Source organism: Macaca nemestrina, chromosome 2 (genome assembly GCF_043159975.1).
Source record: "Macaca nemestrina isolate mMacNem1 chromosome 2, mMacNem.hap1, whole genome shotgun sequence".
NCBI lineage: Eukaryota > Metazoa > Chordata > Mammalia > Primates > Cercopithecidae > Macaca > Macaca nemestrina.
The window spans coordinates 131206971-131234341 of record NC_092126.1 but is presented as its reverse complement, the minus strand read 5'-3'; the positions used below and the strand labels follow the sequence as shown (position 1 = coordinate 131234341).

Genomic DNA, 27371 nt, shown 5'->3' with positions numbered 1-27371 from the left:
TTTCTCCCCACAGCTTCATTTACGGTACAAAAATGACAGCACGGACGACCTCACTTGAATCTGCTGGCATCAAATAGATCTAAGCATTCCGATGTTGCAAATAGCAAGGAAGGTAGTTATTCAGTCACGTTTACCAGACAGTTCATTCAACTTTGGACCACCCTAAAATAGCCCTCCTATTTCCTCTCTATCGTTCACAACAAAGAAAAGATAGGTTTCAAAGAGTCACTTGGAGATACTGTAAGGTGTATACAGGTGAATGAATATATTTCACACAAAATGATTTGCCACCCAGAGCAGACACTCAATACAGAGGAAATGAGCCATTTAAAAGCAGTAAGTGCTAAAATGAGAGCCAGCCCTTGAAGGTCCTGGGTGGCAGGCCTAGGATCCTGTGTTCTAAGCAAGAGTGCAGAAGTAATTCTAAAACTATGGCTGGATTCACGAAGGCAACTTAAGTGCCTTAGGAGAAAGAGTCTGAAAAATCCATTTCATCCTTTCAGTCACAGCTTAAAAGCCATTTCATCAGACAAGTCTTTTTTGATCTCCCACCTAGACTAGGTCCTCTAGTATGTACTTTCAGAGTAGTCTGTTCCTCTATTTCACAGACCTTGTAATACTTTTAACCTTTTAAATGTTTTGTTATAACAAATCGTAAAGTACTCGACAATATTCTCCTGTGTACTCAATACTCAGATTCAACAGTCGTTATAAATTTACATTTGTTTCATCTAGCTCTTTCTTCTCTTTCTTCTTTGATATTAGTGAAACACTTAAACCTAAAGCTGGGCATCATGCCATTTCATGTCTAATTACTTCAATATGCATCCCTTAAACATAATCAGCTGGCCTGGCGCAGTGGCTCACACCTGTAAACACAGCACTTTGAGAGGCCGAGGCGGGCGAATCACCTGAGGTCAGGAGTTCGAGACCAGCCTGACCAACATGGAGAAACACCATATCTACTAAAAATACAAAAATTAGCCGGGCATGGTGGCGCATGTCTGTAATCCCAGCTACTCAGGAGGCTGAGGCAGGAGAATCCCTTGAACCCGGGAGGCGGAGGTTGTGTTGAGCCAAGATCATGCCATTGCACTCTAGCCTGGGCAAATAAGAGTGAGACTCCATCACAAAAAAAAAAAAAAAAAAAAAAAAAAAAAAATTCAGCTATTTTTTAAAATTATTATTATTTTTTTGAGAGTCTCATTCTGTCACCCAGGCTGGACCCAGGCTGGAGTGCAGTGGTGCAATCCTGGCTCACTGCAACCTCCATCTCCTGGGTTCAAGAGATTCTCCTGTCTCAGTCTCCCGAACAGCTGGGACTACAGGCATGTGCCACTACTCCCGGCTAATTTTTGTATTTTTAGTAGAAATAAGTTTTCACCATGTTGGCTAGTCTTTTCTCGAACTCCTGACCTCAGGTGATCCACCCGCCTCAGCCTCCCAAAGTGCTGGGATTACAGGCATGAGCCACCACACCCAGCCTGATAGGTTTTTTTTTGTTTTTTGTTTTTTGTTTTTTTTTCTTACAAAAAACACTATTTCAGCCTGGGTTCCCCCTAAAAGTAGAGCCTGAAACAAGGGCTTGCATGTAAGTTGTTATTTTGGGAAGTGATCCCAAGGAGTGTGGGGCTGAGAAGAGTGAAACAGGGAAGGAGGGAAAGCCTACCCAAGGGTACATTCTCAGAGAACCAATTCCATGGGCACATGGGGCTGGGTTCTGCTGAGGACTCTCAGAGGAGCTATAGAATGCAATTTAGATCACATATTGAGTGACCACAATGGGAAGTATTTATCCACTGGTTCTCCTACCCATTGGTCAGGAATCACCCAACGGGGCATTAACTCTTACACACCCAGATTTGCAATGGAATGCTTCAGAAAGAGACAGAATAGCTAGAACAGTCTCCACAGGTGTCCCACAGGGGAACAGAGGCTCCCAGAGCAGAAAGAGAGGTATGTGGTGAGGTTTAGGGGAGGTGCTACAGAGTTTTACCTATGCAACACTAGGGGTAGCCACAACAGCTGGGAGGAAAAGGTGGACTGAGTGGATGTGACACAGGACACAAGAAGTACGTGACACAACTACAATGCTATTGTCACTGCTAATCAAATTCATTCCAATTCCTAGGTACCAACTCACACCCAGTTCTAAATCAAATTACTCCATCAATTCAAAGATGTCTTTTTTAGAGCTAGTTTGGTCTAATTAGTATTCATATAGGATCCAAAACAAAACTTGGTTGCTGTGTCTTTAAATCTTGTAATCTAGAACAACCCATTTTCTACCTTGTTCCATGCCATTGATTCGTACCAAAAAAAAAAAAAAAAAGTCCATTGTCCTGTAGAACATTCCACATTTTGTGTTTACCTGATTAGAAAGTCATTTCACTTATTACTCTTTCATAAATTTAAATTTAAATTTTTTTAGAGATTGGGTCTTGCTAGTTTGCCCAGGCTGGCCTCAAGTGATCCTCCTGCTTTGGCCTCCTAGAGCCCTAGGATTACAGGAGCTAGCCACTATGCCTGGATTATTTCATTTATTTCTCTATTTCCAATATTTTCTGTAAATGATTATAAGCTCCAAGGGTTTGGTTAAACACAGAAAAGCTTTTCTGTCAAGGAAAGGTGGCAAGTGAGGCTATGTGCTTCACAGTGCATCCCACCGGGAGACACACGTGGTGGAGTGAATGGAGGCCCCAAAAAAGATATGTCCACATCCCAATCCTCAGATCCATGCATATTACCTTATATGGCAAAAGACGTAATTCACTGAAGCATCTTAAGAAGAGGAATTTCCCCTAGATATCTTGGTGGACTATATGTGCAATCATATATATTCTCATAGAAGAGAGGCAGAGAGAGTTTGAAAGAGAAACACAGAGGTCTTATGAAGATGAAGACAGAGATTGCAGTGACGTACCACAAGCCAAGAAACACTGGGGCAGAAACCAAGAATCTAGAAGACGCAAGAAACGAATTTGCCCCTAAAATCCCTGGAGGGAGCGCAGTGCTGCCAGATACTGGACTTCTGGCCTCCAGAATACTGAGACAATTAATGCTAGGTAACAGTAGGAATGTAACAGCCTAATTCCTTCATTGCCAATTTCCCCACAAACTTTCCTTTTAATGACTCCATTCATTGATGAGTGTAGCCTGCATTCACTATTTATTTGAGGGAAATAAAATAGTGATTTGTGGATTCTATCACTCCTTTCTCCTTTATTAGTAAGAATTTTTTCACATACAAAAATAAACTTTCCTTGATCACCTGGGGCTTTTCGGTTATTCTAAAATATAGTTCATACAAGAACCACTAAGAATAAAGTGGTTCAACTGCTATATTCCCAAATAAGGAATTGGTCTTGATACAAATTTAAATCCCTATTTATGCCATTGTTTATCTAATATCTGTTTCCTCCACCAGACTGTAAGCTCTGTGGAGCAGAAAATCTGTCTACCTTCTTTGCTGCCTAATCCATAGTGCTTGCCACAAAGGAGAAGCATACCTAAGACATTTTAATAAATGTCTTATTTATTAACTCTTCTACTATCCTGGAGAACTTCTACTATCCTGGCGAAATCCCAGAGTCCCAAGAGGAATGTGAAATCACCCCCTTCTGCTTGCCTTTTTTTTTTTTTAATCCCAAAGCCCTGAAATTATTTCAGGGGATTTCTTTTCCCTATCCCTAAAGCAAGGAAGCAAAATCCTCTGAGGCAATATAGCAACTCCTTGTGAAGAGAGCCAAATTTTGAAAGGAAGGAATCTCAGGGTCACTTAGGTGAAGTCTCAGCTTATTTTTCTCATCAGAACCATCCTGTTAGGATGTCAGTGCAGGGAGGGACTTTAGCAATCATCTAGTCAAGTGCATTTAAACCTCGCAAATTCAAAACAGCCATCACTACAGCAATAACGTCAATCATAATAGTAATAATCATAAACATACCATACGAATCCCCTGGCTCACTGTAACAGCCCCTTCAGGAACATCTCAGGAAACTACATCTTAAGTTCCTTGGGTAATTCTGATGTAGCTTGTCTGTAGCATTGAATTCGAACAATACTGATTATAGTTGAGAGGCTTTCAAAATAATATTTAATAACAGAACTGTTGGTAAAACCTCTGTAAAGGTCTGATGTTTTAAAAATTAATTCACTCTAAAACTACTTAATGAAAGCTTCCTAAGAGCTAGAAACTATTCTAGAAGCTGAGCATACAGAGGGAAACAAAATTGAAAAGGTCCCTGACTGCTATGGTTTGAATGTGACTCCCCAGAATTCACATGCTGGGAGCCTAATCTCCAATGCAACAATGTTAAGAGGTGGGGCTTAATAAGAGATTGGGCCCTTCCTCTTAAAGTAAGTTCAGCCCCTGGTGCCTCTCTCTGTTTTGTGTGTGCACTCCACCTTTCACCATGGGATGACTCTTATCAGATGCCAGAACCATGCTTTTGGACTTCCCAGCCTCAAGAACCTTGAACCAAAGTAAACCTCCATTGTTTATAATTTACCCAGTCTGTGGTATTCTGTTAAATCAAAAGAAAACAGACTAAGACACTGCCCTTGTGGGACTCACACTGGGAGGTAGAATACACAGAACAAACTGAAAATAAATAAGTAAATAAGCATATATATATATATACACCATATATATATATATGCTGTATATATATGTGTATATATATATATGTATGCTGTATATATATATATGTATATATATATATATGGTGTATATATATATATATATATACACCATAATAGCCCCCTTGTATCTTTCTTGGAAAACATAGGGTTTCCTGAAGCATAATTGGAAAGTGTGCTCTCTACAAGTACATGAAGTTACGGGAATTTGTTACCCAACCTCCCAAAGCCAGACCCTGGCAAAGTAGGGACTCCTGCAAACATTCCTTCCTTTGACATTTGTCTACACATGGCTCTTAACATAGAGGTCCAGACAATTTTTTCACTTGGCTTGAGTTTTCACTAGTTAATGAACCTGGTTGAGAGGAGAATGACTACTGTAGGGAAGGAGAGAAATATAATTAGCATCAGAATTGGACGGTCTTTCTCCAAATCAGCCAGGAGGCACAGAAGTTCATGGCAAGGATATGTCTGAAGCATCGAATCCAGGATTTCCAGCCTGTATTTTGCAGGACCAGAACTGAATCAGCATTACCTAAAGAGCCTTTCAAAATACTGAATCCTAGAATTTTATCCCTGAATATCTTATTCAATGGAATCAGAGTCATACCTGGAAATATGTATGTTTGTGAATCTCTGTATCAGAGCTGTCTTTTTGTTGTTGTGCAAGCAATAAAAAACAACTCTAGCCTCTTTAAGGGGAAAATAAATATTTTGGAAGTTTATAGTGTGGCTCAGAGAATGAAAGAAAATGCTTAAAATTCAGACCTTGGAAAGAATAAGAACTGAGGGTTATGGGAATCTGGGAAACAAAACTTAAAGGATGGCTTCTCCACAGGTCATAGTAAAAAAGAATTGGCCCCTACTGTTATCCATGCATGTGTCACTATAGTCAAGATTAAATTGATTAAATTCCAATAGAAAGGATGTGACTAACTTGACTTGGGTTATATCTCTATTTCTTGACCGTGGAAAGAGAGGTATTTCAATTATCAGTCCCATCAAAACTTCAAATCATGGAGAGATAATTAGCCAAACACACACACACACACACACACACATACACACACACACACACACAAAGAAGTGCTGTTAGAGCAAATGGCCACCTCTACCTTCCCAGGTGATTATGAGGCACAGCCAGTTTTGAAAACCAGTGACTTGGTTCAACAACCAACCAGATATTTGAATTCTCCCTACAACAGACATACCAATGCACTTGAATGCAAACTTTCCAAGATGGCTTGAAGTTCTTTCTTCTTAGAATAAATGTATCAATTGCTTTTCCAAAGGAGTCTGCCCTCCCTCATGTCCCTATTGAATAAACAGAGTGTCTCACCTCACAGATAGTCTCAGCTAACTCCTCCCTGCTCAATTTGCAAGGTCACACTGGCATCTTACTACTTCTTATGCACACATCTCCTGAAATTGTTTTGCACTTGCTGCTCCCTCTGCATAGAACACTCTTCCTCCAGAAACCACATATCTTATTCTCTCCCTTCCTTCATTCTGTTCCTTAATTTAAATTACTCATCTGGGTGCAGTGGCTTATGACTATAATCCGAGTGCTTTGGGAGGCTGAGGTGAGAACATTGCTTGAGCTCAGGAGTTCAAGACCAGCCTGGGCAACATAGTGAGACCTCGTTTCTACAAAAAATTAAAAATTAGCTCAGCATGGTGCTGTGTGCCTGTACTCTCAGTTTCTCAGGAGTCTGAGACAGGGGAATCCCTTGCGCCCAGGAGTTTGAGGCCACAAATAGCTATGATCATGCTGTTGCACTCCAGCCAGAGTGACAAAGCAAGATTTTGTCTAAAAAAAAAAAAGAGAAAAAAAAATTGGCTGGGTGTGGTGGCTCATGTCTGTAATCCTGGCACTTTGGGAAGTTGAGACAGGCAGATCACTTGAGCTCAGGTTCAAGACCAGCCTGGGCAACAGTGAGAACCCGTCTCTACAAAAACTACAAAACTTAGCCAGGCGTGGTGGCGCACGTCTGTTCCCAGCTACTTGGGGGGCTGAAGTGGGAGGATCACTTGAGCCCAGGAGGTCAATGCTGCAATGATCTGAGATCACACCACTGCACTTCAGCTTGGGTGACAAAGTGATAGTGTCTCAAGAAAAAAAATTACGTAAGTTCACCTATTTAAAAATCAACTTCACTCCTCTCTCCAGTACTTCCTAGCTCCTTTTCCTGCTTTTTTTTTTCTTTATCACTTATTGCTGTCTGACATACTATACATTTTCTTAATGGATTTGTTCATTGTCCACCTTCCCCCTCTAGAATATTAGCCACTTGAGGATAGGAAGCCAGTATGTCTTATTCAGTTCTATATCCTTACTCTTATAACAGTGCCTATCATATTGAAAATGCTCAATAAATATCTGATGAATATATATATTTAGATATATATTTTATATATATAAAATGTTTTTATATATTTTATTTATATATATATATATATATAAAATCTTTGAAATACATCTATCAGTATCAACTCTGGTGCTTTGTTCAAAATTTGGCTTTATGTCCCACGCCCTTTCAGAACCTTCAGTAAATGGAGACTAGGAACTGCATTCAGAAACTTCCCAAGTGATGCAAATGAACAACTGAAGTTTGAAAATTGCTACTTTAGCATTCTCCAAAACCAGTATAAGCCCTCTTTTATGTTATACTTCATTAGATGTTTAAAGACAGCTCTTCTAACCCCTTCTTCTCACCGACTTTGGGTTTTCTTTGTCTTAGACCGAGCAGCTAAACCTTCTATAGCCATCCCTCCTACAAGGCTCCTTACTACCCGAGAAGGTCAGGCTGCGCTCTCTGAATGCACTTCCATTCATTCTCTTTCCATTTAGAGTGATCTTGGTTGGAGAGTGAGTCTCTAAAGAACAGCTCTCTAAAGATGCTTGCGGAACTTTTTGAAATTAGTTCTTACACATGAGAAACTCTGCCCTTTTTCCCTTTGCACTATCCCTTGGGAAGATGTTCAAAAAATGGTAATGTTCAGGCTTGTGATCTCAGAGTAGAAAACACACCCAGTCTGCGTGTTTCTGTCCTGTGTGTTTTTGCCCCACTAGAGACCAGACAGAGCATCTGTGTATGAGTCTTCAACAAACAATCACATGAAAAATGATGTGTGATGAGAAGGCAAAGAGTGCAAAAGAGCTTGTCAAGTGAAAGGAGAGGACATAAAGGAGCTATTGTCAGAGCGTGTGTTGGTCAACAGACAGATAGCAATCTAAAGAATGTCTTCTGTTAGAGCTCTACATAGCATACGGCTTACGTTCTACCTGAGTAGGCTGGGTTTTGTTTCATGATACTGAAAGAGTAAATGGTACCTTAATATATATTTTCATTACAAGGGTATCTATTATTCAGATGATCTATGTTAGCTAACTGATTATGCTATTGTATATTTTTTTATTGTTTTAAAAATTTGAAAAACCAAATTTGGCAAAAATGTTGAAACTCTGCTTTCCTACAAACTAGAGTAGTCTTTGTTGATTAATTCATATAACCAATGTGCTAGCCTGACTAATATCCAACTCCCCATCAAATATTCACACCTTAGTCCTCAGAACCTGTAAATACATTATGAGACAAAAGGCAAATGTGATTATATTAAGAATCTTGACGAAGGTAGAAAATCTTGGATTCTCCAATAGGTCCAATTCAATCTCATGAGTCCTTAAAATCAAGGAATTTTTCCTGTGGTTCAGAGAGACGTGACTATGGAAGGATGATCAGAGAAATAAAAGGTTATTGGTTTTGAAGTTGGAAAAAAGAGCCATAAGCCATGGAATGTTGGTGTCCTCTAGAAGCTGGAAAAGGCATGGAAACAGATTCTCCCTGAGAGCCTCCAGAAAAGACCACAGCCCTGCCAACACCTTGGATTTAAACCAAGTTTCAGACTTGCAAAACTGTAAGATAATAAATTTGTATTTATTGAAGCCACCAAGTACATGGTAATTTATTATAGAAGGAACAGAAAACTAATACAACCAATGTTCAAATGTAGTAATAAAATAAAGTATATCAGGTACTATGCTCATAATAGCATCATTAGTAAAAGTCCCAAATTAGAAACAATTCATATCTACCAAAAGGCAATTATACCCTGGGTACAGGTCACACAAGTATATCCAGTTGACAAAATTCATCAAACTGCAACAGACAATAAATACAATTCTCTACATGTATATTATAATACAACAACATTTATTAAAGGGCATTGATGGCACATGTGTCCATGTATGTACCATCTATATGATGCAATCATTTAAAATTCATGGTTTAAAAGAGAAGTCAGCAAACAATCTTACTCAATGCCTGCTTTGAGCACAACCATGCCCATTCATTACATATTGTCTATGGTGGCTCTCCTGCTATGGTGGCAGAATTCAGTAGGTGCAACAGAGACCATGTAGCCTGCAGAGCCACTAAAATATTTCCTCTATAGTCTGTATTTCAGGGCATACCACAAGGAGTTCCATGTAGATTTTCTTAAGTTTCTAGATAATTTTTCACAGTCATTGGCACAACCAAAGGCAGAGCTTTCAAACCAAGTCTCTCACCTACCAGGTTGGCAGGCAACCAGCAGTGGCTTTTTATTCATCCACTTGACAGATACGTATTGAGTGCTGGGTGAACATGGGCCAGGCTCTGTGATAGAAGCTGGATATATTTAAATGTATAAATTACATATGTCTAGCCTCTTGTAGAGGTTACGATTCTATCAATCCATGCAGTCCAGATGTGGAAGTCCCCAAAGGTGATTCATGAACCACCAGCATCAGCATCACTGGGAAATTGTTACAAATGCAAATTCTCAGGCCCTACACTGCCTCTATTGAATCATATATCTAGGAGTGGAGCCAACTATGTGTTTTTACCATACCAGCAGGAAATGCTGATGTATGTTCAAGTTTGAGAATCACTGAACTAAACCCAAAAAGTCTGTGCTAGGATAAATGTTTTATGAATCAGATTTTAGGAATGTAAGTAGCTCTTCACAACACCCATGTTGGAAGATACTTTGTCCACCTTAACTATTTGTCTTACTCCATTTTTTTATTATTTATAGCAGAATACCTAAACCTAGGTAATTTATAAAGAAAAGGAATTTATTTCTTACAGATATGGAGGCTGAGAAGTCTGGGGTCAAGGGACGGCATCTGATGAGCACCTTCTTGCTAGCTGGGACTCTCTGCAGAGTCCCAAGGCAATGTAGGGCATCACATGGTGAGGGAGCTGAGTGTGCTACCTCAGATCCGTCTTCCTCATCTTATAAAGCCACCAATCCCACTCACTTAATAATACACTAACCCATTAACACATGAATCTATGAATTCATGAATGCATAAATCCATTCATTAGGGCAACACCTTCATGACCCAATCCCTTCTTAAAGTCCTGACTTCTCAATGACACCACATTGGGGATTAAATTTCAACATGAGTTTTGGAGGAGACAAATATATTATTCAAACCATAGCACTATCCTATGTAATAATTTATTTTTATTAAAGTTATAGGAAATTGACAGTAAAAGCACACCATAGAATGTGTAGATTGCTTAACAGGTGCAGAATGCAGAGCAAGGCACTGCAGTCAATGCTAAGGAAATATAAAGGATGCTTGGTTATGTGCTGCCTTCTCAGTGAGAGAGAAAAAAAAACCCATAGTATCAGCATCATTATATACCATACATTGTCAAACATTTTCTGTAAAAGTCCAGATTGTAAGTACTTTAGACTTTGTGGGCCATATAATCTCTGTCACAACTATTCAACTCTAGTGTTGTAGCACAAAAGCAGCATATTTATAGACAATATGTAAATAAATGGGCATAGCAGTGTTCCAATAAAACTTTATTTACACAAACTGGTAGTGGGCCCTTGTGTTGTAGTTTGCTGATCCCTGTCACATACCATTATTACCATATATCATTATACATGATGCCATGAACCATGCTGTATGGCTTCACCACATATTTCATTTTGTTCAAACTTTTAACATAATTTTCCCTGTAATTTTGTCATATATGATCACCTAACTTTGACCTTCAAAAGCTCAGTTAATATCTTGTCAATGAAAACATTATTCAGAGCAGTAACCTTCAAGATATAATCTTGCTTCAATGAGTGAATACATTCTACTTGTTTATTATCACAATACTAGCTTCTGTAAAAAAAAAAATTCTGAGGTCAGCATTGCTGTTTTAGAAATTAGAAACTAAACTTAAAGAGATTAAGCAATTGTTGAAGTTCATACAAAAAGTCATTTTTTTGAGCCAGGGTTCAAACTCCAGTACTTTTGGCACTGAAGCAGTCATTTCTAGGTACTGTCTCCCCATGCAGTGAATATGCTTAAAATCTAACCAGAAATTGGGTTCAGGGTACAAATGGAATATTCATGCCTCAGTGGCTATTTCTCTTCTTGACTGTGTCTTATAATTATTATTTCAGTTTAAAAGCATTTCATATCTTTAAATTTCATGACAATCACATGTACATCATAGATAAGTCATAACCCAAAACTCCAAGCACATTACTAGTTAAGTAATTACAGAATACGAAACATTCTGTAACAGCTCAATCACTAATACAATATCCTTCACAATATAGTTCTATAGTCATCTGTGTTAGCCCATTCTCATGCTCCTAGTAAAGACAGCCCAGACTGGGTAATTTATAAAGGAAAGAGGTTTAATTGGCTCACAGTTCAGCATGATCGGGGAAGCCTCAGGAAACTTACAATATGTTACAATCAAGGGGAAGCAAACACGTCCTTCTTCATGTGGCAGCAGCAAGGAGAAGTGCCAAGCAAAGGGGAAATCCCTCTTATAAAACCATCAGATCTCGTGAGAACTAACTCACTAGCTAACTCACTATCACAAGAACAGAATGGGAAAAACAGCCCCCATGACACAATTACCTCCACCTGGTCCCTCCCATGAAATGTGGGGATTATGGGTACTGCAAATCAAGATGGGTTTGGGTAGGGACACTGCCAAACCACATCATCCTCTATCCTGGGTCTAATAGCTACATGACTGTTGGCAGGTCTTTTTCCTCCTTAGACAATTTTCCAGTCTAAAATGGAAGGTCTTGGTCTGTTGTTTATAAGGCTATCTTTAAATTCCAAATTCTAATTCTATAACCATATAACATTCTTCCTCAAAGTCTTCCTCTCTTATGGAACACAATCGCATATGGTTACAGAATGCATACTTTGGCTCTTGATACATATATGTTGAACCAAATGTCCAACTTTGTAGGATTTACATCCTTAAAAATTAAGAAATGAATCATTGCAAGTCATAGAGGAGAAATAAATATCTGGGGCCACCATTATTTCTAAAGAAATTGTAAACAAAACCAAAGATGATAGAATTTTCAGGGAGTTCACTTGTGATATTCTGCAAATAGGAAGTGAAAATGAAAGTGATAAAATAAGGCTTGTTAAATCTGAGAATATGAGCAGATCTGTACAGATGGGAACATCAGTGAACAAGCACCCATGCATGTTTTCAGGTCGGATGAAGAGTCACTGAAAATAGATCAGAAAGCAACACATCCTGGCAGCATTTAAATTCAGCCTCCATGGGAAAAAGAAGCTCACCATCATCCCATTTCCCTTATTAGATATGGCTCTAATATGTTGGTCATTCAGAAAACAAGAGTCAAAGGAGAGAAACACAGGCTTTGGACAAACACATGAACAAAGAAAGGGGTTCCAGCCTTTCCTGGGTATTCAGCAGTTCAACAATGCCTGCTTTGGATGAATTTTTTTCATTCATGGTGAAATGAAAAGTTAAAAACTTTTGTCATGAATCTACATTTATTTAATTTAAAGAGTCATATTATTTTCTTAGATTTTGTCCTTCCTTTTGTGTTGTTGTTGCTAAATTTCTTTCTTTTGCAAGAATGATGAGAGTTTAGTTGGCTTTGCTTTCTTCTTTGTTGCTTTCACTTAAGAAAATAAAAGTAAATTTTGTCCATTTTATATCAGTTCCATTAAAAAAATTGAAATTGGGTACAATTTTCACTATTTAGGTGATGGGTACACTAAGAGCCCAGACTACACCACTGCACAAATATACCCACGTAAAAAAAACTGCTCGAGTACCCTTTGAATCCATAAAAATATTAAAAACTAAATTTAATTTAAAAATAAAAATACATGAAATTATTTGGGTTCATGAAACCCAAAAGACTCAGGGGCCTGCTTATCGTGTGACATTTGGATGCTGTCGCTTTGTGGATCTTCATGACAGCTTCATTGCTGAGTGCCTATTCAAGTCAAGCACTTTACATACATTATTTGTAATTATTCCCCAAATTCTGCAAGGCATATATTGCCATTCAAAGTCTACGAATGAGGATGATAAAGTTCACAGAAGTTAAAGGACAAGCCCAAGGTTACATAGCTATTAAAATGGACATCCCCAAAGTCCTTTCTTAGAGCAATGCAGCCACTTATATCTGACTGCAAACCCATAGAAATCTCCTTGGTGGATTATTGAAAATTGGCAAAATTCTTTTTTACTTCAAAGGGGCACAAATAGAAATCAACAGACTCACATTCATCCTCACAGGCAACCCCCACAACTAAAATGTTAACATTTTCCCCAAACAGTAAAAAAGTTGTAAGTGATTTTAAATGTTTATATGTCTTAATGTGGCTCAATGCATCAGTAGCATTTTGGATATACTCCATTTTGGAAGAGTTGGAAAAACAGTTGGCAACATTGTGTGCATTTTGTTTTAATTTAGAGGGGGGACATTTGAGATCTGCAATTAAAAAGAGGTTTGCTTTGGCTGTGATGAGCTGATGTAATTCACAATTTAAACTCATTTGAGAAAAATAACAACAGCTACAACTGTCACATTTACCAGGGAGGGAAATGGTATGAACAACAGCAGGGCCCGGGAGGAGGAAAACAGCTCATCGATAGGACTACAGATTATACAGATTAGTCATTGAAAGGGCAGAGTAAGCATCCATGGACAATCATTTGACATGTTGTAAAATAGAATGGCGATTTTGCTTAGCAATATTTTCAAAGGGATTCACCAAGAAGCTTTGATAACGATGGTCTATTTGAAGCTACAACCTAGTGATGGATGGGGTATTAAAAGAGGAAATTTTGCACACTGAATCGTTAAATTAGGACGTAAACTGGAGCCCAGAGTGGTATGAAATATATAGACTAAGTAGTCATAGAGGGAATCTTTCCATTCTGTCCGGTCACAAGTGAAAACTGAGAATTCTCACAGCTTGAGGTTTTAAATCCTGGGGAAATTATAAATGCCTGGGTTTACCTGGGGACTTAATCTGGGTCTGCAAAACTAACATTTACCCATTGAGTGATTTACAAGAAAGCCTATGTTCTTGTGAGGCTTATTGCAGCATCCTCTTTGAAAACTCCTCTGGCCTTGAAAGTGAGTGAGACAGTGACAGAAATTAAGTTTTATTTCCCATGAGATGAACTCAAGTTATGGCTCAATGTTTCGAGTTTTTCACTCAAGCAATCAATATATATGAAGGAAACGACAGTTTGAAATATCAAACTGTATTTTGCTTCTTGGGACGAAGTTGTTTTCCCCATTTGCAGCTCTTCTGCCATGAAGATTGGGCTAAGAAGCTGAGACCAATTGCTTTATAGATGGAGACAGAAATGATACACAACCAGATATTTCCAGGAAGGAAACTGGGAAGCCCTGCTAACAGGTATAGTCTTGAGGGAGACCAAAAAACAAACAAACAAAACCAAGAATCTAGACCCTTATGTCTTCCTATGTGCCTAGCAGATACAACCTTTGGACTCCAAGGTGAAACAAGCTAGCTACAGGCAAAGCCAACATTAAGAACTGTCACCCCAAATACCAGAATGAGACAGGAGCCCCCTTATGGCAACTGCTCTGGGAAGAAGAGCCAGAGAAGGGGAAGGACAATAATCTAGGGTAGCTCTGTCCAACAGAAACATCATGCAAGCCATGCATGCAATTAAAAACTTTCTGGTAACCACATTTGAGAATGCAAAATTAAACAGGTAAAAATTTTAATAATATAGTTTATTTAACCCAATATAATCAAAGTTCTATCATTTTAATATATAATCAACATGAAAGTATTAATCAGATATTTTACATCCTTAAAATCCAGTGTATATTTCATTGGATTTCATTCATAGCAAAGATCAATTCAAACTAATCACATTTCAGGTGCTCAATAGCCACGTGTATTGAGTAGCATAGATCTAGAGTAAATCAAGTTTAAATTTTGGGGCATTTAAAATCAGAAGAAACCAAGGGACCTTGAATAGACAAAACTATTTGCTTAGTTTTCCACTTAAATCCAGGGCAACAGTTAAAGAGAAAAGAGAGACCAGTATTAGAAAAATAAAAGCTGGCCAGGCATGGTGGCTCCCGCCTATAATCCCAGTGCTTTTGGAGACAGAAGTGGGAGGATCGCTTGAGCCTAGGAGTTCAAGACAAGCCTGGTAACGTAGGGAGACTTCTTCCCTACAAAATTTTAAAAATTAGTCAGGTGTGGTGGCACATGCCTGTAGTCCCAGCTACTTGGAGGCTGAGGTGAGAGGATTGCTTGAATCCAGGAGGTCAAGGCTGCAGTGAGCCAGGTTTATGCCACCGAACTCCAGCCTCAGTGACAGAGCAAGACCATGTCTCAAAAAAATGAAAAATAAATTAATTAATTAAAATTGAACCACAGAATTACATAAGTGATTTACTGGATTATTTCAGGTATCACATAGAAAACCTAATCCTACTGCACAGAAGTCTGCTGAGTGCCTACAGGCACTGGATGGGACTGAGAAAATGCAAAGATTAATAAGACACTGAATTGTTTATGATGCTCAGGGGTAGGCCCATGATAAAAAATAATAAAGATGTAATAGAACATAAACAGAGACAAAAAGCAACAGTGTGGGAATCTAGGAAAGGCAGTAGTTAATGTTTCTGGGCTGCTGATGGCCATAAGCTCCAGAACGGTTGCAACCATATCTGTTTTATCTGTCACTTTCCCAACAGTACCTAACATAGGGCTCAATAAAAATGTGTTGAGTGAGTGAGTTAATGATTGCTGGTTACAGAGAACCAGGTGAGGAAAGGCCTCATATTTGGTGTGGTATTTGAATTTGGCTTTGAAGAACTAACTGGTCTTTACCTAGGAGAGTAGAATGCTTTAGACCAAAAGATCTGAACATCCAGGTAGGTGGATATTTAGGGCACATTCAGTCAATGATATTTGATCTTATGAGACAGGAGTGTAGATGGGGACAGTAGATGAGATGGAAAAGTTAAGTTGGCACCAGATGGTAAAAAATGTGGAGGGGTTTTTTATGAATTATTTGCAGGATTAGTCTATTCTAGCCACCTACTGATAGCACTACAGTGTGGTGAAAATTCCTGCAATGCTAAAACAGACTTTTGCAGCATATTGATCTCCTGTTTTTAGAGCTTTCAGAAAGCAATCAACCATCAGACAGCCTAACAGCAGTAAACGACAGTATACATTCTTTAGAGCTCACTGTACATTGCTGTTGAATTTTCCCCATCTCAGTTAACTTTCTTTTTCTTTCCTGAATAAATTTACTGAGAGAACAATATAAGCAGCGAATAAAATGAAAATGCACTAGGTTACATTTCACCCCAAAATAATAGAATGAGATTTTTTTTTTTTTTTTAGTGGGAAGAGGAGTGGCAATTTTTGCTCACTGTTATCATCAAGGATTTCTTATCTACTAAAATAATATAAAATATGCTATCCAACTGGTAATATTAACACAAAAATCCCAGGACTACATCTAGAAATGTTTTTGCTATAAAAAAAAGAATGTTCCTGACTAATATGGTACATTTATAAATTCAACGTGCATATGGCAATAGCAAGTTTAGAGAGTGGCAATAAACAAAAAAATAAAGAGGAGAGGATAGTTTATGAAGCTTATAAAGGCCTTGTTAGAGCATTCGGGTAATTGGAAATTTGATTACGGCCAACACAATTTGGGTCCAGGTTAAAAGAGAGTTGGTTCAGTGTTGTAGTTAGCAAAATAAACATCAGAGTCAGAAATGCAAGGGTTTCAGTACTGGCTCCTTTTGTTACTATAAGGTTGATGCAAAAGTAATGGCAAAAACCGCAATTACTTTTGCATCAACCTAATAGAAAGTGACTTACCTCTCTGATCGTCAGATTTGTATCCATAAAATGAGGGGATCATAACCCTAACACTGAGGGTTGTTGTGAACACTGAGTTCTATTATAAAGAAGTGCCCAACACATGGTAACAGCACAAAAAAGTGATGGCTGTTGTTCTTCAGTCATTGAACAATTTTTCAGCATCTATTATGTACTAGGTTCTGGAAAATCAGAGACAAAAACACCTGACTTGAAAAAGTTCATTGTCTAATGTAACAAATATTTTCTGTAAGAGCATGCATCATTACATAGACCTAGAATATATGTTATATATGATAATAGTAATGTGTTTCTCATACTGATTCACATAGCTTAGAGTTTCTCAACTTCAGCATGGTTGACGCTTAGGGATGGGTAATTCTTGCTTGTGGGGGCTGTCGTGTGTGTTGTACAATGTTTATACACATCTCTGGCCTCTGCCTATGAGATTCCAGTAGCATTCACCAGTTGAGACAACCAACAACATCTAGTCATTGCCAAATGTCTCTCCTTGGTTGAGAACTACTGGCATAGCCTGATGGAGGTACTGCCTGAAAATCAGCTAGCATGGCTAAGGTTTCATTTAGTCACCAAAACCTGACTCCACATCCCCCAGTTTGGTGACATAATCACTTATCACTACAGCATCATCTGAATCTTGCCTCTACTCTATGTTCTGACACCCTCTTTCCTAATCCAGACTCCTGTCTCTCTCTCATCAGAGCCACTGCCCAACTGGAACTGGTCTCAGGGCCTCTTTTCTCTTCCCACTCATTATACACACGGCAAGTAGATTAATCCAAAACACAGCTCTCATCATAACACTCTCCTCTTCAAAAACCTACACTTGTTCCGGGCAGGAATGTGCTAGTGCTTCATTGGCAGTGATAGAGGAATCAGTTTGTCTTGCTTTGCTTGGGATTTCCCCAGCTTTAGCATTTTAGCTTTGAAAGACTGAGAGAGCCCTGGCAAATCAGGGTAATTGGTCACCCACAGCAGTGAATTCAGTTTACTTCCAGATAATTTTTCTGTAGAACTCCAGAATGTACATAACAGATATGAATCTTGGGCCTTAGACCCAGGTAGGTAAAATTTGTCATATATCTGTATTTGTATTTTTAAAATAATAGCTTAATTTCTGATTATTCCTTTTTTTTTTTTTTTTTTTTTTTTGCGGAAAGAAAATCTCAGTCTAACTCGTGACCTCTCCCACATTTCCAGGGTTGAGCCATAGTGCAGGGATCCTCAGTTGAGCCAAAAGTCTCAACAATAGAGGGGTTTTCCTGGTTCTCAGTAATGTGTGGGATCAAGGAATTAGCACCGATTACCCCTACACTCTTCCTGTCCACCTGGCCCTTCCAGTGCACAGGGTCTCTGCTGCTTCCATGCTGTGTCTGTTCATGGACAGCCACTGTCCTGAGGCTTTACTACCTTCCAGGCAGCCCTGAGGGCAGGATTCAGGCACCTTCTAAACTTCCCTTTTGTCTCTCCAACCCCTCCCCAATCTGGAGCGATACCTCTAATCTTGAGGGATGGGGAGAGGAAATCATAGGCTCCCCTTTACTTCTTTAGCACATTTTGGTATGTATACCTGTAAGTTTTAGACTTTTTGCTTTTCTATTATCTTCTTCACCCAATTCCTCCAAAATTTAGTCAAGGGGTCATAAACAGGTGGCCTGGGGCTGACTACAGTGCACAGACAGGCATTGTATGGCTTGCACAGTGTTTTGTTTTCTTGCTTAAGTTAGATTTAAATCCTTTAAAGGAGAAAAGTGGCTCTTCAGTTTACTACAGACCTCATCATCTCCTGGTTCTCTTGCACCCAGTCCACTTGACCTGTTTACGTATGTTCCCTGCCTCATCCTTCCAGGTAATTTGAGTTTCCAACCTGCAGCCTTCACTGTGGAAAAACAAAACAGGACATGAGTGTATACAGCATATTCCTATTTGAGTTGAAGGAAATACACAGAGGAAACATAATATAGATTCATATCTGTGACTCTATAGATAACAAATTCATGTCTCAAAATACTATGTTAGCCACACGTGAAAAGATAGCAGCAAAGGTGCCACAGTGATGTGAGGGCACGAGGTGCAGAGCACTAACACCTGGCCTCTTGAGTTTCAAAACCACAAGTCCGCTACATGAACACAAATCTGTACAATGGCATTTCAGACTGCTTGTTATAAGGCAATTATCTCCTTTTTAAATTCTCTCTCTCTCAGCCTCAACAATCAAACTATGTAACTTGCCCTTGCCTTCATCTGCCCTGCTCACTTTGCCCTGAATGATTAGCTCATTATCTTCCCTCTATCCCTGAATGTCCTTCCTACTGATATCTATAGTCAGAAACTTAATTATCCTTCAAGTAGGAACTCAAACTCTATCTTCTAATGCTTTTACAAAAGGTTCTTGTCATCTTTTCAGGCTCATCCTCCTTTAACAGCCCATTAGCCATAGGTATTCCTCAGGAATCTTAGGGCCTCTCTTTCGATCCCCCTCCTTGGATAATCTCATTCATGATCATAGATTCAATTATGATCTTTATGCAAATGGAGCACATATATATATGCTCAGCCTGGGAGAGACCACATATTTAATTTTAACAGTTCCTTTTTGGTTGTTGTTGTTGTTTTGAGACAGGGTCTTGTTCTGTCACACAGGCTGAAGTGCAATGGTGTGAACACAGCTCACTGCATCCTCAAACTGCTAGGCTCAATTAATCCTTCTGCCTCAGCCTCCAGTGTAGCTAGGATGACAGGTGTGCAGGCTCAGCTAACTTTTTTATTTTTTGTAGAGACAGGGTCTCACTTTGTTGCCCAGGCAGATCTCAACAGCTCCTTTTTTTTTTTTTTTTTTTTTTTGGATGTTTCAAAAGCATCTCAAGTTCAACATGACTTACCTAATGATCTTTCTCCACTTAACTGAGATCCTTTCTCAGGAGTAGCCACTGTCAATCATTCATTCTATTAACATGTCAGAAACCTAGATGTTGTCTAGGATATGCCCTTCTCTTTTACTACCCATGTCTAAAACATCACAAATATGATGTTTTCTAAGAGGAAGATGGCCCAATAAGACCCACTCAAAAAATGGTGTATCCAACTCTTATGTTCATCATTGTAAATTGTAGGCACTTTGATTTCCTTCTCTTAGTGTTTTTGGAAGGAATCGTTCATCAATTCTGGGACATTGATAGTGTGAATTTTATAATCAGTAAGGATGAGAAGGGAAGTGCCTGGAGCTGTAATAATTCCCCAGGATAAATATCATAATGTGAGGACCTGTCTGAGTAGTCCACTCATGACTCCAGGTCCCTACCACTCTCTGTCACTGTGAACCCAGCTGTATTAGTCTAGGTTCTCCAGAGAAATAGAACCAATAAGTGATACAACTATAGATATAGATTTACTATAAGGAATTGGATTGCATGATTATGGAGACTGATTAGTCAAAGATCTGCAGTAGGCAAGTTGGAGACCCAAGACCCAAAGCAAGAGGAGACTGATGTTCCAGTTTGAAAATAGACAGAGAAAGAGAATTTTTTCTGCCACAGCTTTTTATTTTATTAGGCCTTCTCAACAGATTGGATGAAGCCTGCCTACACTAATGAGGGCAATTTGCTTTACTCAGTCCACCAATTCAAATGTCAATCTCATCTAGAAACACCCTCACAGATACACCAAGAAATAATATTTCACCAAATATCTGGGCACCTCATAGCCCAGTCAAGTGGACACATAAAATTAACCATCACTCTCACTAAACATTGCTAACTCATCAACTCAACCTTTACTACCATCCCACTCAACCTCACCTCACCTCACTACCAACCATCAAGTCAACCTCATCTCACTAACTCATCAGCTTCAACCTTCATCCCACATGGAGGCCAGGTTCACCAAAGGGGCGTGCATCCCTTCTCCTCTTAATCACAAGCTCCAGCCATTCCTGGTTACAGAGGCTGTGCCTAACCATCAGTCTTTCTCTGAAGGAGAAAAGAATGCCATAAAAAACACAGCATTTCCCAAAGTTGATTCTATGGAAAACCAGTCCCGTAAGATACTCTGGGGGAAAAAAGAAAGACTTCTTGAAAACAAAATGTTATATCTCTGTATGAGTTTTCCATGCTGCATAACACATCACCACAAACTTAGCAGCTTAAAACAACGACCATTTTTTATCAAGGTCAGGAGTCCAAGCTTAGCTTGGCTGGGTCCTCTGCTCAGAGTCTAACAAGTGAGAAATAATGGTGTTAGCTGCGTTCTTTTCTGGAATTTGGGGTCCTCCTCCAAGCTCACATGGTAGAATTCAGCTCCTGGTAGAGGTCGAACTGAGGCCCTCAGCAGAAAGAGATGGACTGTCTCCATAGGCTGTCACATTTAGCTGTCTGTTCTTCAAGGTCAGCATGAAGAGCCCAGTCCCTCTTATTAAGTCAGGCCCACACAGGAAATTCTCTTTTTTGACTAATGCAAAGTCAACTGATTTGTGATCCTTCACTTTTGGTACATCATATAGCCTAGTCACAGGAGTGCTATCCCATCAGTTTCACAAATCCCACCCTCACTCAGAGGAAGATCAGATAGGACAGGTAGGCTGGGGGGTTGGAATCCTAGGAGCCTGCCATAACTCAGGTTTAGTTTGTGAATTAGCATATTATGGGCTCTGAGAAATCCTATAGTAAAGAAATATGATTGACTTTGTTCCACCTATTGTTAACCAAATTTATTTGGCCCATATAAAAACGTAATTTTCACATAGCACTGATTATCATCTTTGTAATTACTGGTTTGTGTCATCCATGTTTTGGGATATGCTGAAACAGAAAAGGCCTGCACTGTGAAGTTAGATGGTCCATGATTAAAATTCCACACCGGACCAGGTCCAGTAGCTCATAACTGTAATCCTAGCACTTTGGGAGGTTGTGGCGGATTGCTTGAGCTCAGGAGTTCAAAAGCAGCCTGGGCAACATAGCAAAATCCCATCTCTACTAAAAATATCCACACATAAAAAAATTATAAAGAAAAAAATTTAAAGGAAAAAAAAATCCCCACCCTGACACTTTCAAGTGACTTCAGCTTGGGCAAATTTCTTGACCTCGCATAACCTTGATAAAATGGATGTGGACTATCAGCACTCTGCTTCTCAAACTGTTACCACAATGCAATGAAAGTAATTAACACCTTGGAATATGCCTGGCACAGGTTAGAGGTCCAAAAATATTTTTTAAAACATGCTGGCTCCCTTCTGTCCCATTTTTCACATGAAATTTTATAAACAACTACAAAAATGATACTCTATTAATGTTAGAGTGTTACAAGCTTCCTAGATAACAGACTTGAAGCTTCATAACATCCTTAAGCTAAAACAATTATTTAAATTTAAGAGGTAGTTTGGGTGTGGTGGCTCACACCTATAATCCCATCACTTTGGAAGGCTGAGACAGGTGGATCACCTGAGGTCAGGGGTTCGAGACCAGTCTGGCCAACATGGCAAAACCCTGTCTCTACTAAACACACAAAAAAAATTAGCTGGGAGTAGTGATGCTCACCTGTAGTCCAAGCTACTCAGAAGGCTGAGGCAGAAAATCATTTGAACCCAGGAGGTGGAAGTTGCAGTGAGCCGAGATCACGCCATTGCACTCCAATCTGGGCAACAGAGCAAGACTCAGTCTCAAAAAAATCATCATCATAATAAAATGAATAAATAAATTTAAGAGGTAGAATCTTTATTTATTCTGCCCATTGTAATTAATTTGTGTTTTAAACAGTATGTTTCACCCATACTACCAGCACAAGGAATCTAGAAATGAATCATTGGCATATATATGTAAAGAGTTTCTGAAATCTTCTAAACCACCAAAGCAACAAAAACATGAAAAATTTGATGTTATTGTCTAAGTTGAATTGGTTAACATGGATTGAGATGTAACAACAATGTTAACTGCCATTCCTTTTATAATAATTCAATCAAAGTATTATGTAAAGCCTTCAACAACATAATGTAAATCACAAGCTATTTAATGCCTTCAGAACAAGTACCAACTATTAGAGAGAAATTATTTGACATTTAGGTTAACCTGCAGGGGAATGTCTATATAGTACTGATTAAAAAGGTATAAAATGACAAAATTTGTGATTAATATTTAAACGTTGTAATAATTGTGTGACCTCCTGCAAAGCATTGTTTCTCAGTCTCAGTTTGTTTATCAATAAAATGAGTATAGTACCCACATCATAGGAATATTGTAAAGACAAAATACATAAAACTTAGTGTAGTGTGCATAACTTGTTAAATGCAAAGTTAATTATTATACAAATTCAAGTTACAATTTGTGTTAGTCCATTCTCACACTGCTATAAAGAACTACCTGAGACTGGGTAATTTATGAAGAAAAGAGATTTAATTGACTCGCAGTTTCTCAGGCTGTACAGGAGGCATGGCTGGGGAGGCCTAAGGAAATTTACAATCATTGCAGAGGTGAAGGGGAAGCAAGCATGTCTTCTTATGGATGGCAGGAGACAGAGAGAGAGAGAGAGAGACAGATAGAGAGAGAAGGAGAAGATGTTACACATTTTCAAACAACCGGATCATGTGAGAACTCTATCACAAGACAGCACTTGGGGGATGGTGCATAGCCATTAGTAACCACCTCCATGGTCCAATCACCTCCGACCAGGCCCTGACTCCAACGCTCAAAATCCCAATTCAACATGAGATTTGGGTGAGAACACAGAGCCAAACCACATCACAATTTGACCTCAATTTTTGTTGTATGCTGTGCTTTGAAATCCTTGAATGAAAAGTTGTTGATGAATTCTGAACAATTCAGAAACTTTAGACTGAAGTTCATGTTGTACCTATCACTTATTAAAAGAAAAAGAAAGAATGATTATATTATTCAATGTCATTAGGCATTAACAGAGGGAAGAAAAGTGTAGAGAATATATTACTCATAAGCAAAATTCTTTCTAAATGGAATCCTTTACAATGTATCCCATGAGGCATCTGTAGGCCTTTAGGGACACAAAACAATTTATTGAAACTTCTGTGCAAATTGAAACTCATATTTGGAGCAATGCATTAAGAATGTACAGATTATTTATTCATGCTCTTCTCTGAAGGAATTGCAGAGATCACTTTTATTATACAAATGCTCCTTCAGTGATTAAAATCCCTTCTCTCTGACATATGGATGAGAAAGGAATAAAAGCAAGTGCATAAAAAATGAAACCTACTCTGATAGATAAATTGCATATATTCAAGAATGAGGAAAATTGTGTGTGCATGTTATCACATTAAAAAAATAAAATATATTTGGAACTCCTTGAGTTTCCTTCCTCAATAATGAGAGGCACAGAATGAGAATGTTCACTTACAGTAATTTTATCAGCACACCATCAGTAAGGCCAGAATGAATGGTAGACATTACTCTTGCAGAAACATGAATAGGATATCATTTTGATATTACTTCTGCAAACACAGCTAGCAGAGCCAATGTTCATTCTGAACTGCTTGTCAAGGTTTCATAAGAGTCACAACAAATAAAGAAAAAATCCTTGCAGTTTAACCAGCTTTTACTGGGAGCTGTAATGTATCCAGTCCTTTCCTGGGCACTGCCATAAATATAAGAAAAAGATGTTGACATTTTCCAGTGCTAACAGGTGAAGTTGTGTTAATTTTGTACTCCACAATTCCAAGGAAGCTAGCTTGAGACTTTTTATAGTGTATAAAACATAGGGTTGAGGCAGGGCATGGTCACTCATGCCTGTAATCCCAGTACTTTGGGAGGCCAAGGCGGGCAGATCACCTGAGGTCAGCAGTTGGAGACCAGCCTGGCCAACATGGTGAAACCCTGTCTCTACTAAAATTACAAAAATTAGCCGGGTGTGGTGGTGGGTGCCTGTAATCCCAGCTACTTGGGAGGCTGAGGCATGAGAATCTCTTAAACCCAGGAGACAGAGGTTGTAGTTAGCCAAGATCACACCACTGCACTCCAGCCTGGGTGACAGAGCAAGACTCTGTCTCAGAAAAACCAAAAAAACAAAAATACAAAACATAGGGTTGGGATTCACTCATTTGGGGGTGCGGGGCACCTGACTTTGCCACGTAAGGTGTAAACATGGGTAAATTTTTCAGACTTCGATTCGTTCATTCATCAAATGAGAATAAAAATATCCACCTCTTATCTTCATTATGGGGATTGAACGGATAAATGTATATAAAATATTTAACCCAACATGTTATACACGTACCATGGTGGTTAACGTCTGTCTTTGGCTTTCCCCAGTATTAGCCTCTGAGACAGGGATTTTGGTGCTAGAAGCTTATTTGAGAAGTGATTCGAAGACACACAGGGCGAGAAGCTGAGACATGAGACAGAGAAGGAAGATAATAAAGGGTGATGTCTTGAGCAGGTAACTGCTGTGGGTAACAGAACCCAACTCACTGGGGGAACTCAAAACAAAGTAGAACAGCTTTAGAATTACCCATCCCCAGAAGCAAAGGTGCTAGGGTACTTATCTACCAACTCTCTGTTATTGGTTTAGGATTGATTCCTGGAGCATTAACCTTTCTGCACTTCTAGCCTGCCCTGCATGCTGGCCAAGCTTGCTTCCAAAGACAGAGAAATGACCTTAGGTGGAGAGAATTAAAGGGTTTTCAGTAAGCTGATTACAGAGGCAAGCACTTAGGGGATATAGACAGAGCTTAAACAGGATCTTCATGACTAAGACTTTATTTAACTTCCCCATGACTCCTTAGCTTCTAGGCTCTCACTGCTTTATGAGGCTTCTATAACTCAAGTAAAATCTTTCTAATTGTATTCTTTCCATTTGGAAACATTAGGCCAACAGGATTAGAAAGTATACCATCTGGGTTGAGTGGAATTAGAGCTTTGAACTTGGACATCTAGATTTTATACAGAGTTGGCTTGCTAGATGCTCTCAAAGGGTTCACAATTGAATTGGGGAGACTACATACACAAGTGAAAACATGTAAGTGAAATGCAATTTAGAAGTTTAGGGCACTAAAGTCAGTGCAATGGCATTTTTTTTTTTTTTTTTTTTTTTTTTTTTTTTTTTTTGAGACAGAGTCTTGCTCTGTCGCCCAGGCTGGAATGCAGTGGCGCAATCTCGGCTCACTGCAAGCTCCGCCTCCCGGGTTCACGCCATTCTCCTGCCTCAGCCTCCTGAGTAGCTAGGACTACAGGCACCCGCCACCACACCAGGCTGATTTTTTGTATTTTTTTTTTTTTTACTAGAGATGGGGTTTTCACCGTTGCAATGGCATTTTCTAAGAGGTAAGATAAAGTTTCATCACTGCAAAATCTGCTGAAATTCTTAATGTTTTTCATCTAGTATCATTTGCCATCTTACTTTGAAATTTCAAGGCATCTGAATAGAGCACGCTCACTGTTGATTTGTTAAATTGTGAGCCATTTGGCATGATAGTAAAATGGGCTAATCGTTCAGTATAGTAGAGTAAAAATGACCAAATTTTGGATACTGAATTCTTCTGGTTTATTATTTTGAAGAGAAAAGAGAGAAGAAAATAAGTTATTTCCCAACTGTGGTATAAATACAGCATCAAAGCTGAAAGTAAGTGCATAAAATTGGAGAAGCTTTTCTGAATATGTAAGCTGTGCTAATTACAGTAGATAAAAATCAACTAATGAGTGTCTAACTTTGTGTGCAGATCTGTGCTTAGAAAGATGGTGAGATAAGAAAAAAATAGGCTTTATTGAGTTAAAAAACAGAGATCTAAGCTCTGCTTCTTATTAGCTGAGCAATTAGGTAACTTAGTTTCTCTCTCTGAAGTCTAAATGCATCTTCCCTAAAATGGGCATAATAAGACTTACCTCACAGTTGTGTGAAAAGAATATGACATATAAATGTAACATGACATATAAAAGTGTTAGAGGCCATCAACAGCTGAACAGACAAACAAATTGTGGTACATCTTTACAACAGAATGCTACTCAGCAATAAAAAAGAATGAACGACTGATGCAGAAACCAACATGAATTAATCTCAAAATAAATACAACAGACAAAAGAGAGTATATACTCTAGGATTCTATTTATATAACATTTTAGAAAATACATAATAATCTATAGTGATAGAAAGCATATGAGAGATTACCTGAGGATGGAGGAATACAGAGGAGTGAGATGGCACAGGAAACTTCTGGGGTAAACGAGATGTTCATTACCTTGATTGTGGTGCCGGCTTCATGGATGTATACATATGCCAAAATTTATCACATTGTGCACTTTAAATGCATGCCATTTATTGTATGCAAATTTTACTACAATAAAGCTGTTGATAAAACAGTATTAGATGCTCAGTAAATGCAACTGTCCTTTTCTAAGTGTGTGTTTATCGGACCTTAATGCAACTTGCTTGGGGTCAAATTTGGTAAGTCCAAATCAGCTGAAGCTATACAGATTTTGTCTGCCCATCACTTCTTTCTTCTTCAAAAGAGCAACAGCATTGTCCCTCTTTTGGTAAACCTCTCCTACCTGGCTC

General features: G+C 38.8%; 1 long non-coding RNA gene across 1 annotated transcript in view; it reads right to left on the bottom strand.

Moving 5' to 3' along the window:
• Window positions 1-27371, bottom strand: part of LOC105483773 (uncharacterized) — a 301015-nt gene that overhangs the window by 258371 nt on the left and 15273 nt on the right. Inside the window, exon 3 of the long non-coding RNA XR_988576.2 lies at window positions 26985-27161. This is a non-coding gene — a long non-coding RNA (uncharacterized lncRNA). The remainder of the gene's footprint in view (window positions 1-26984; window positions 27162-27371) is intronic.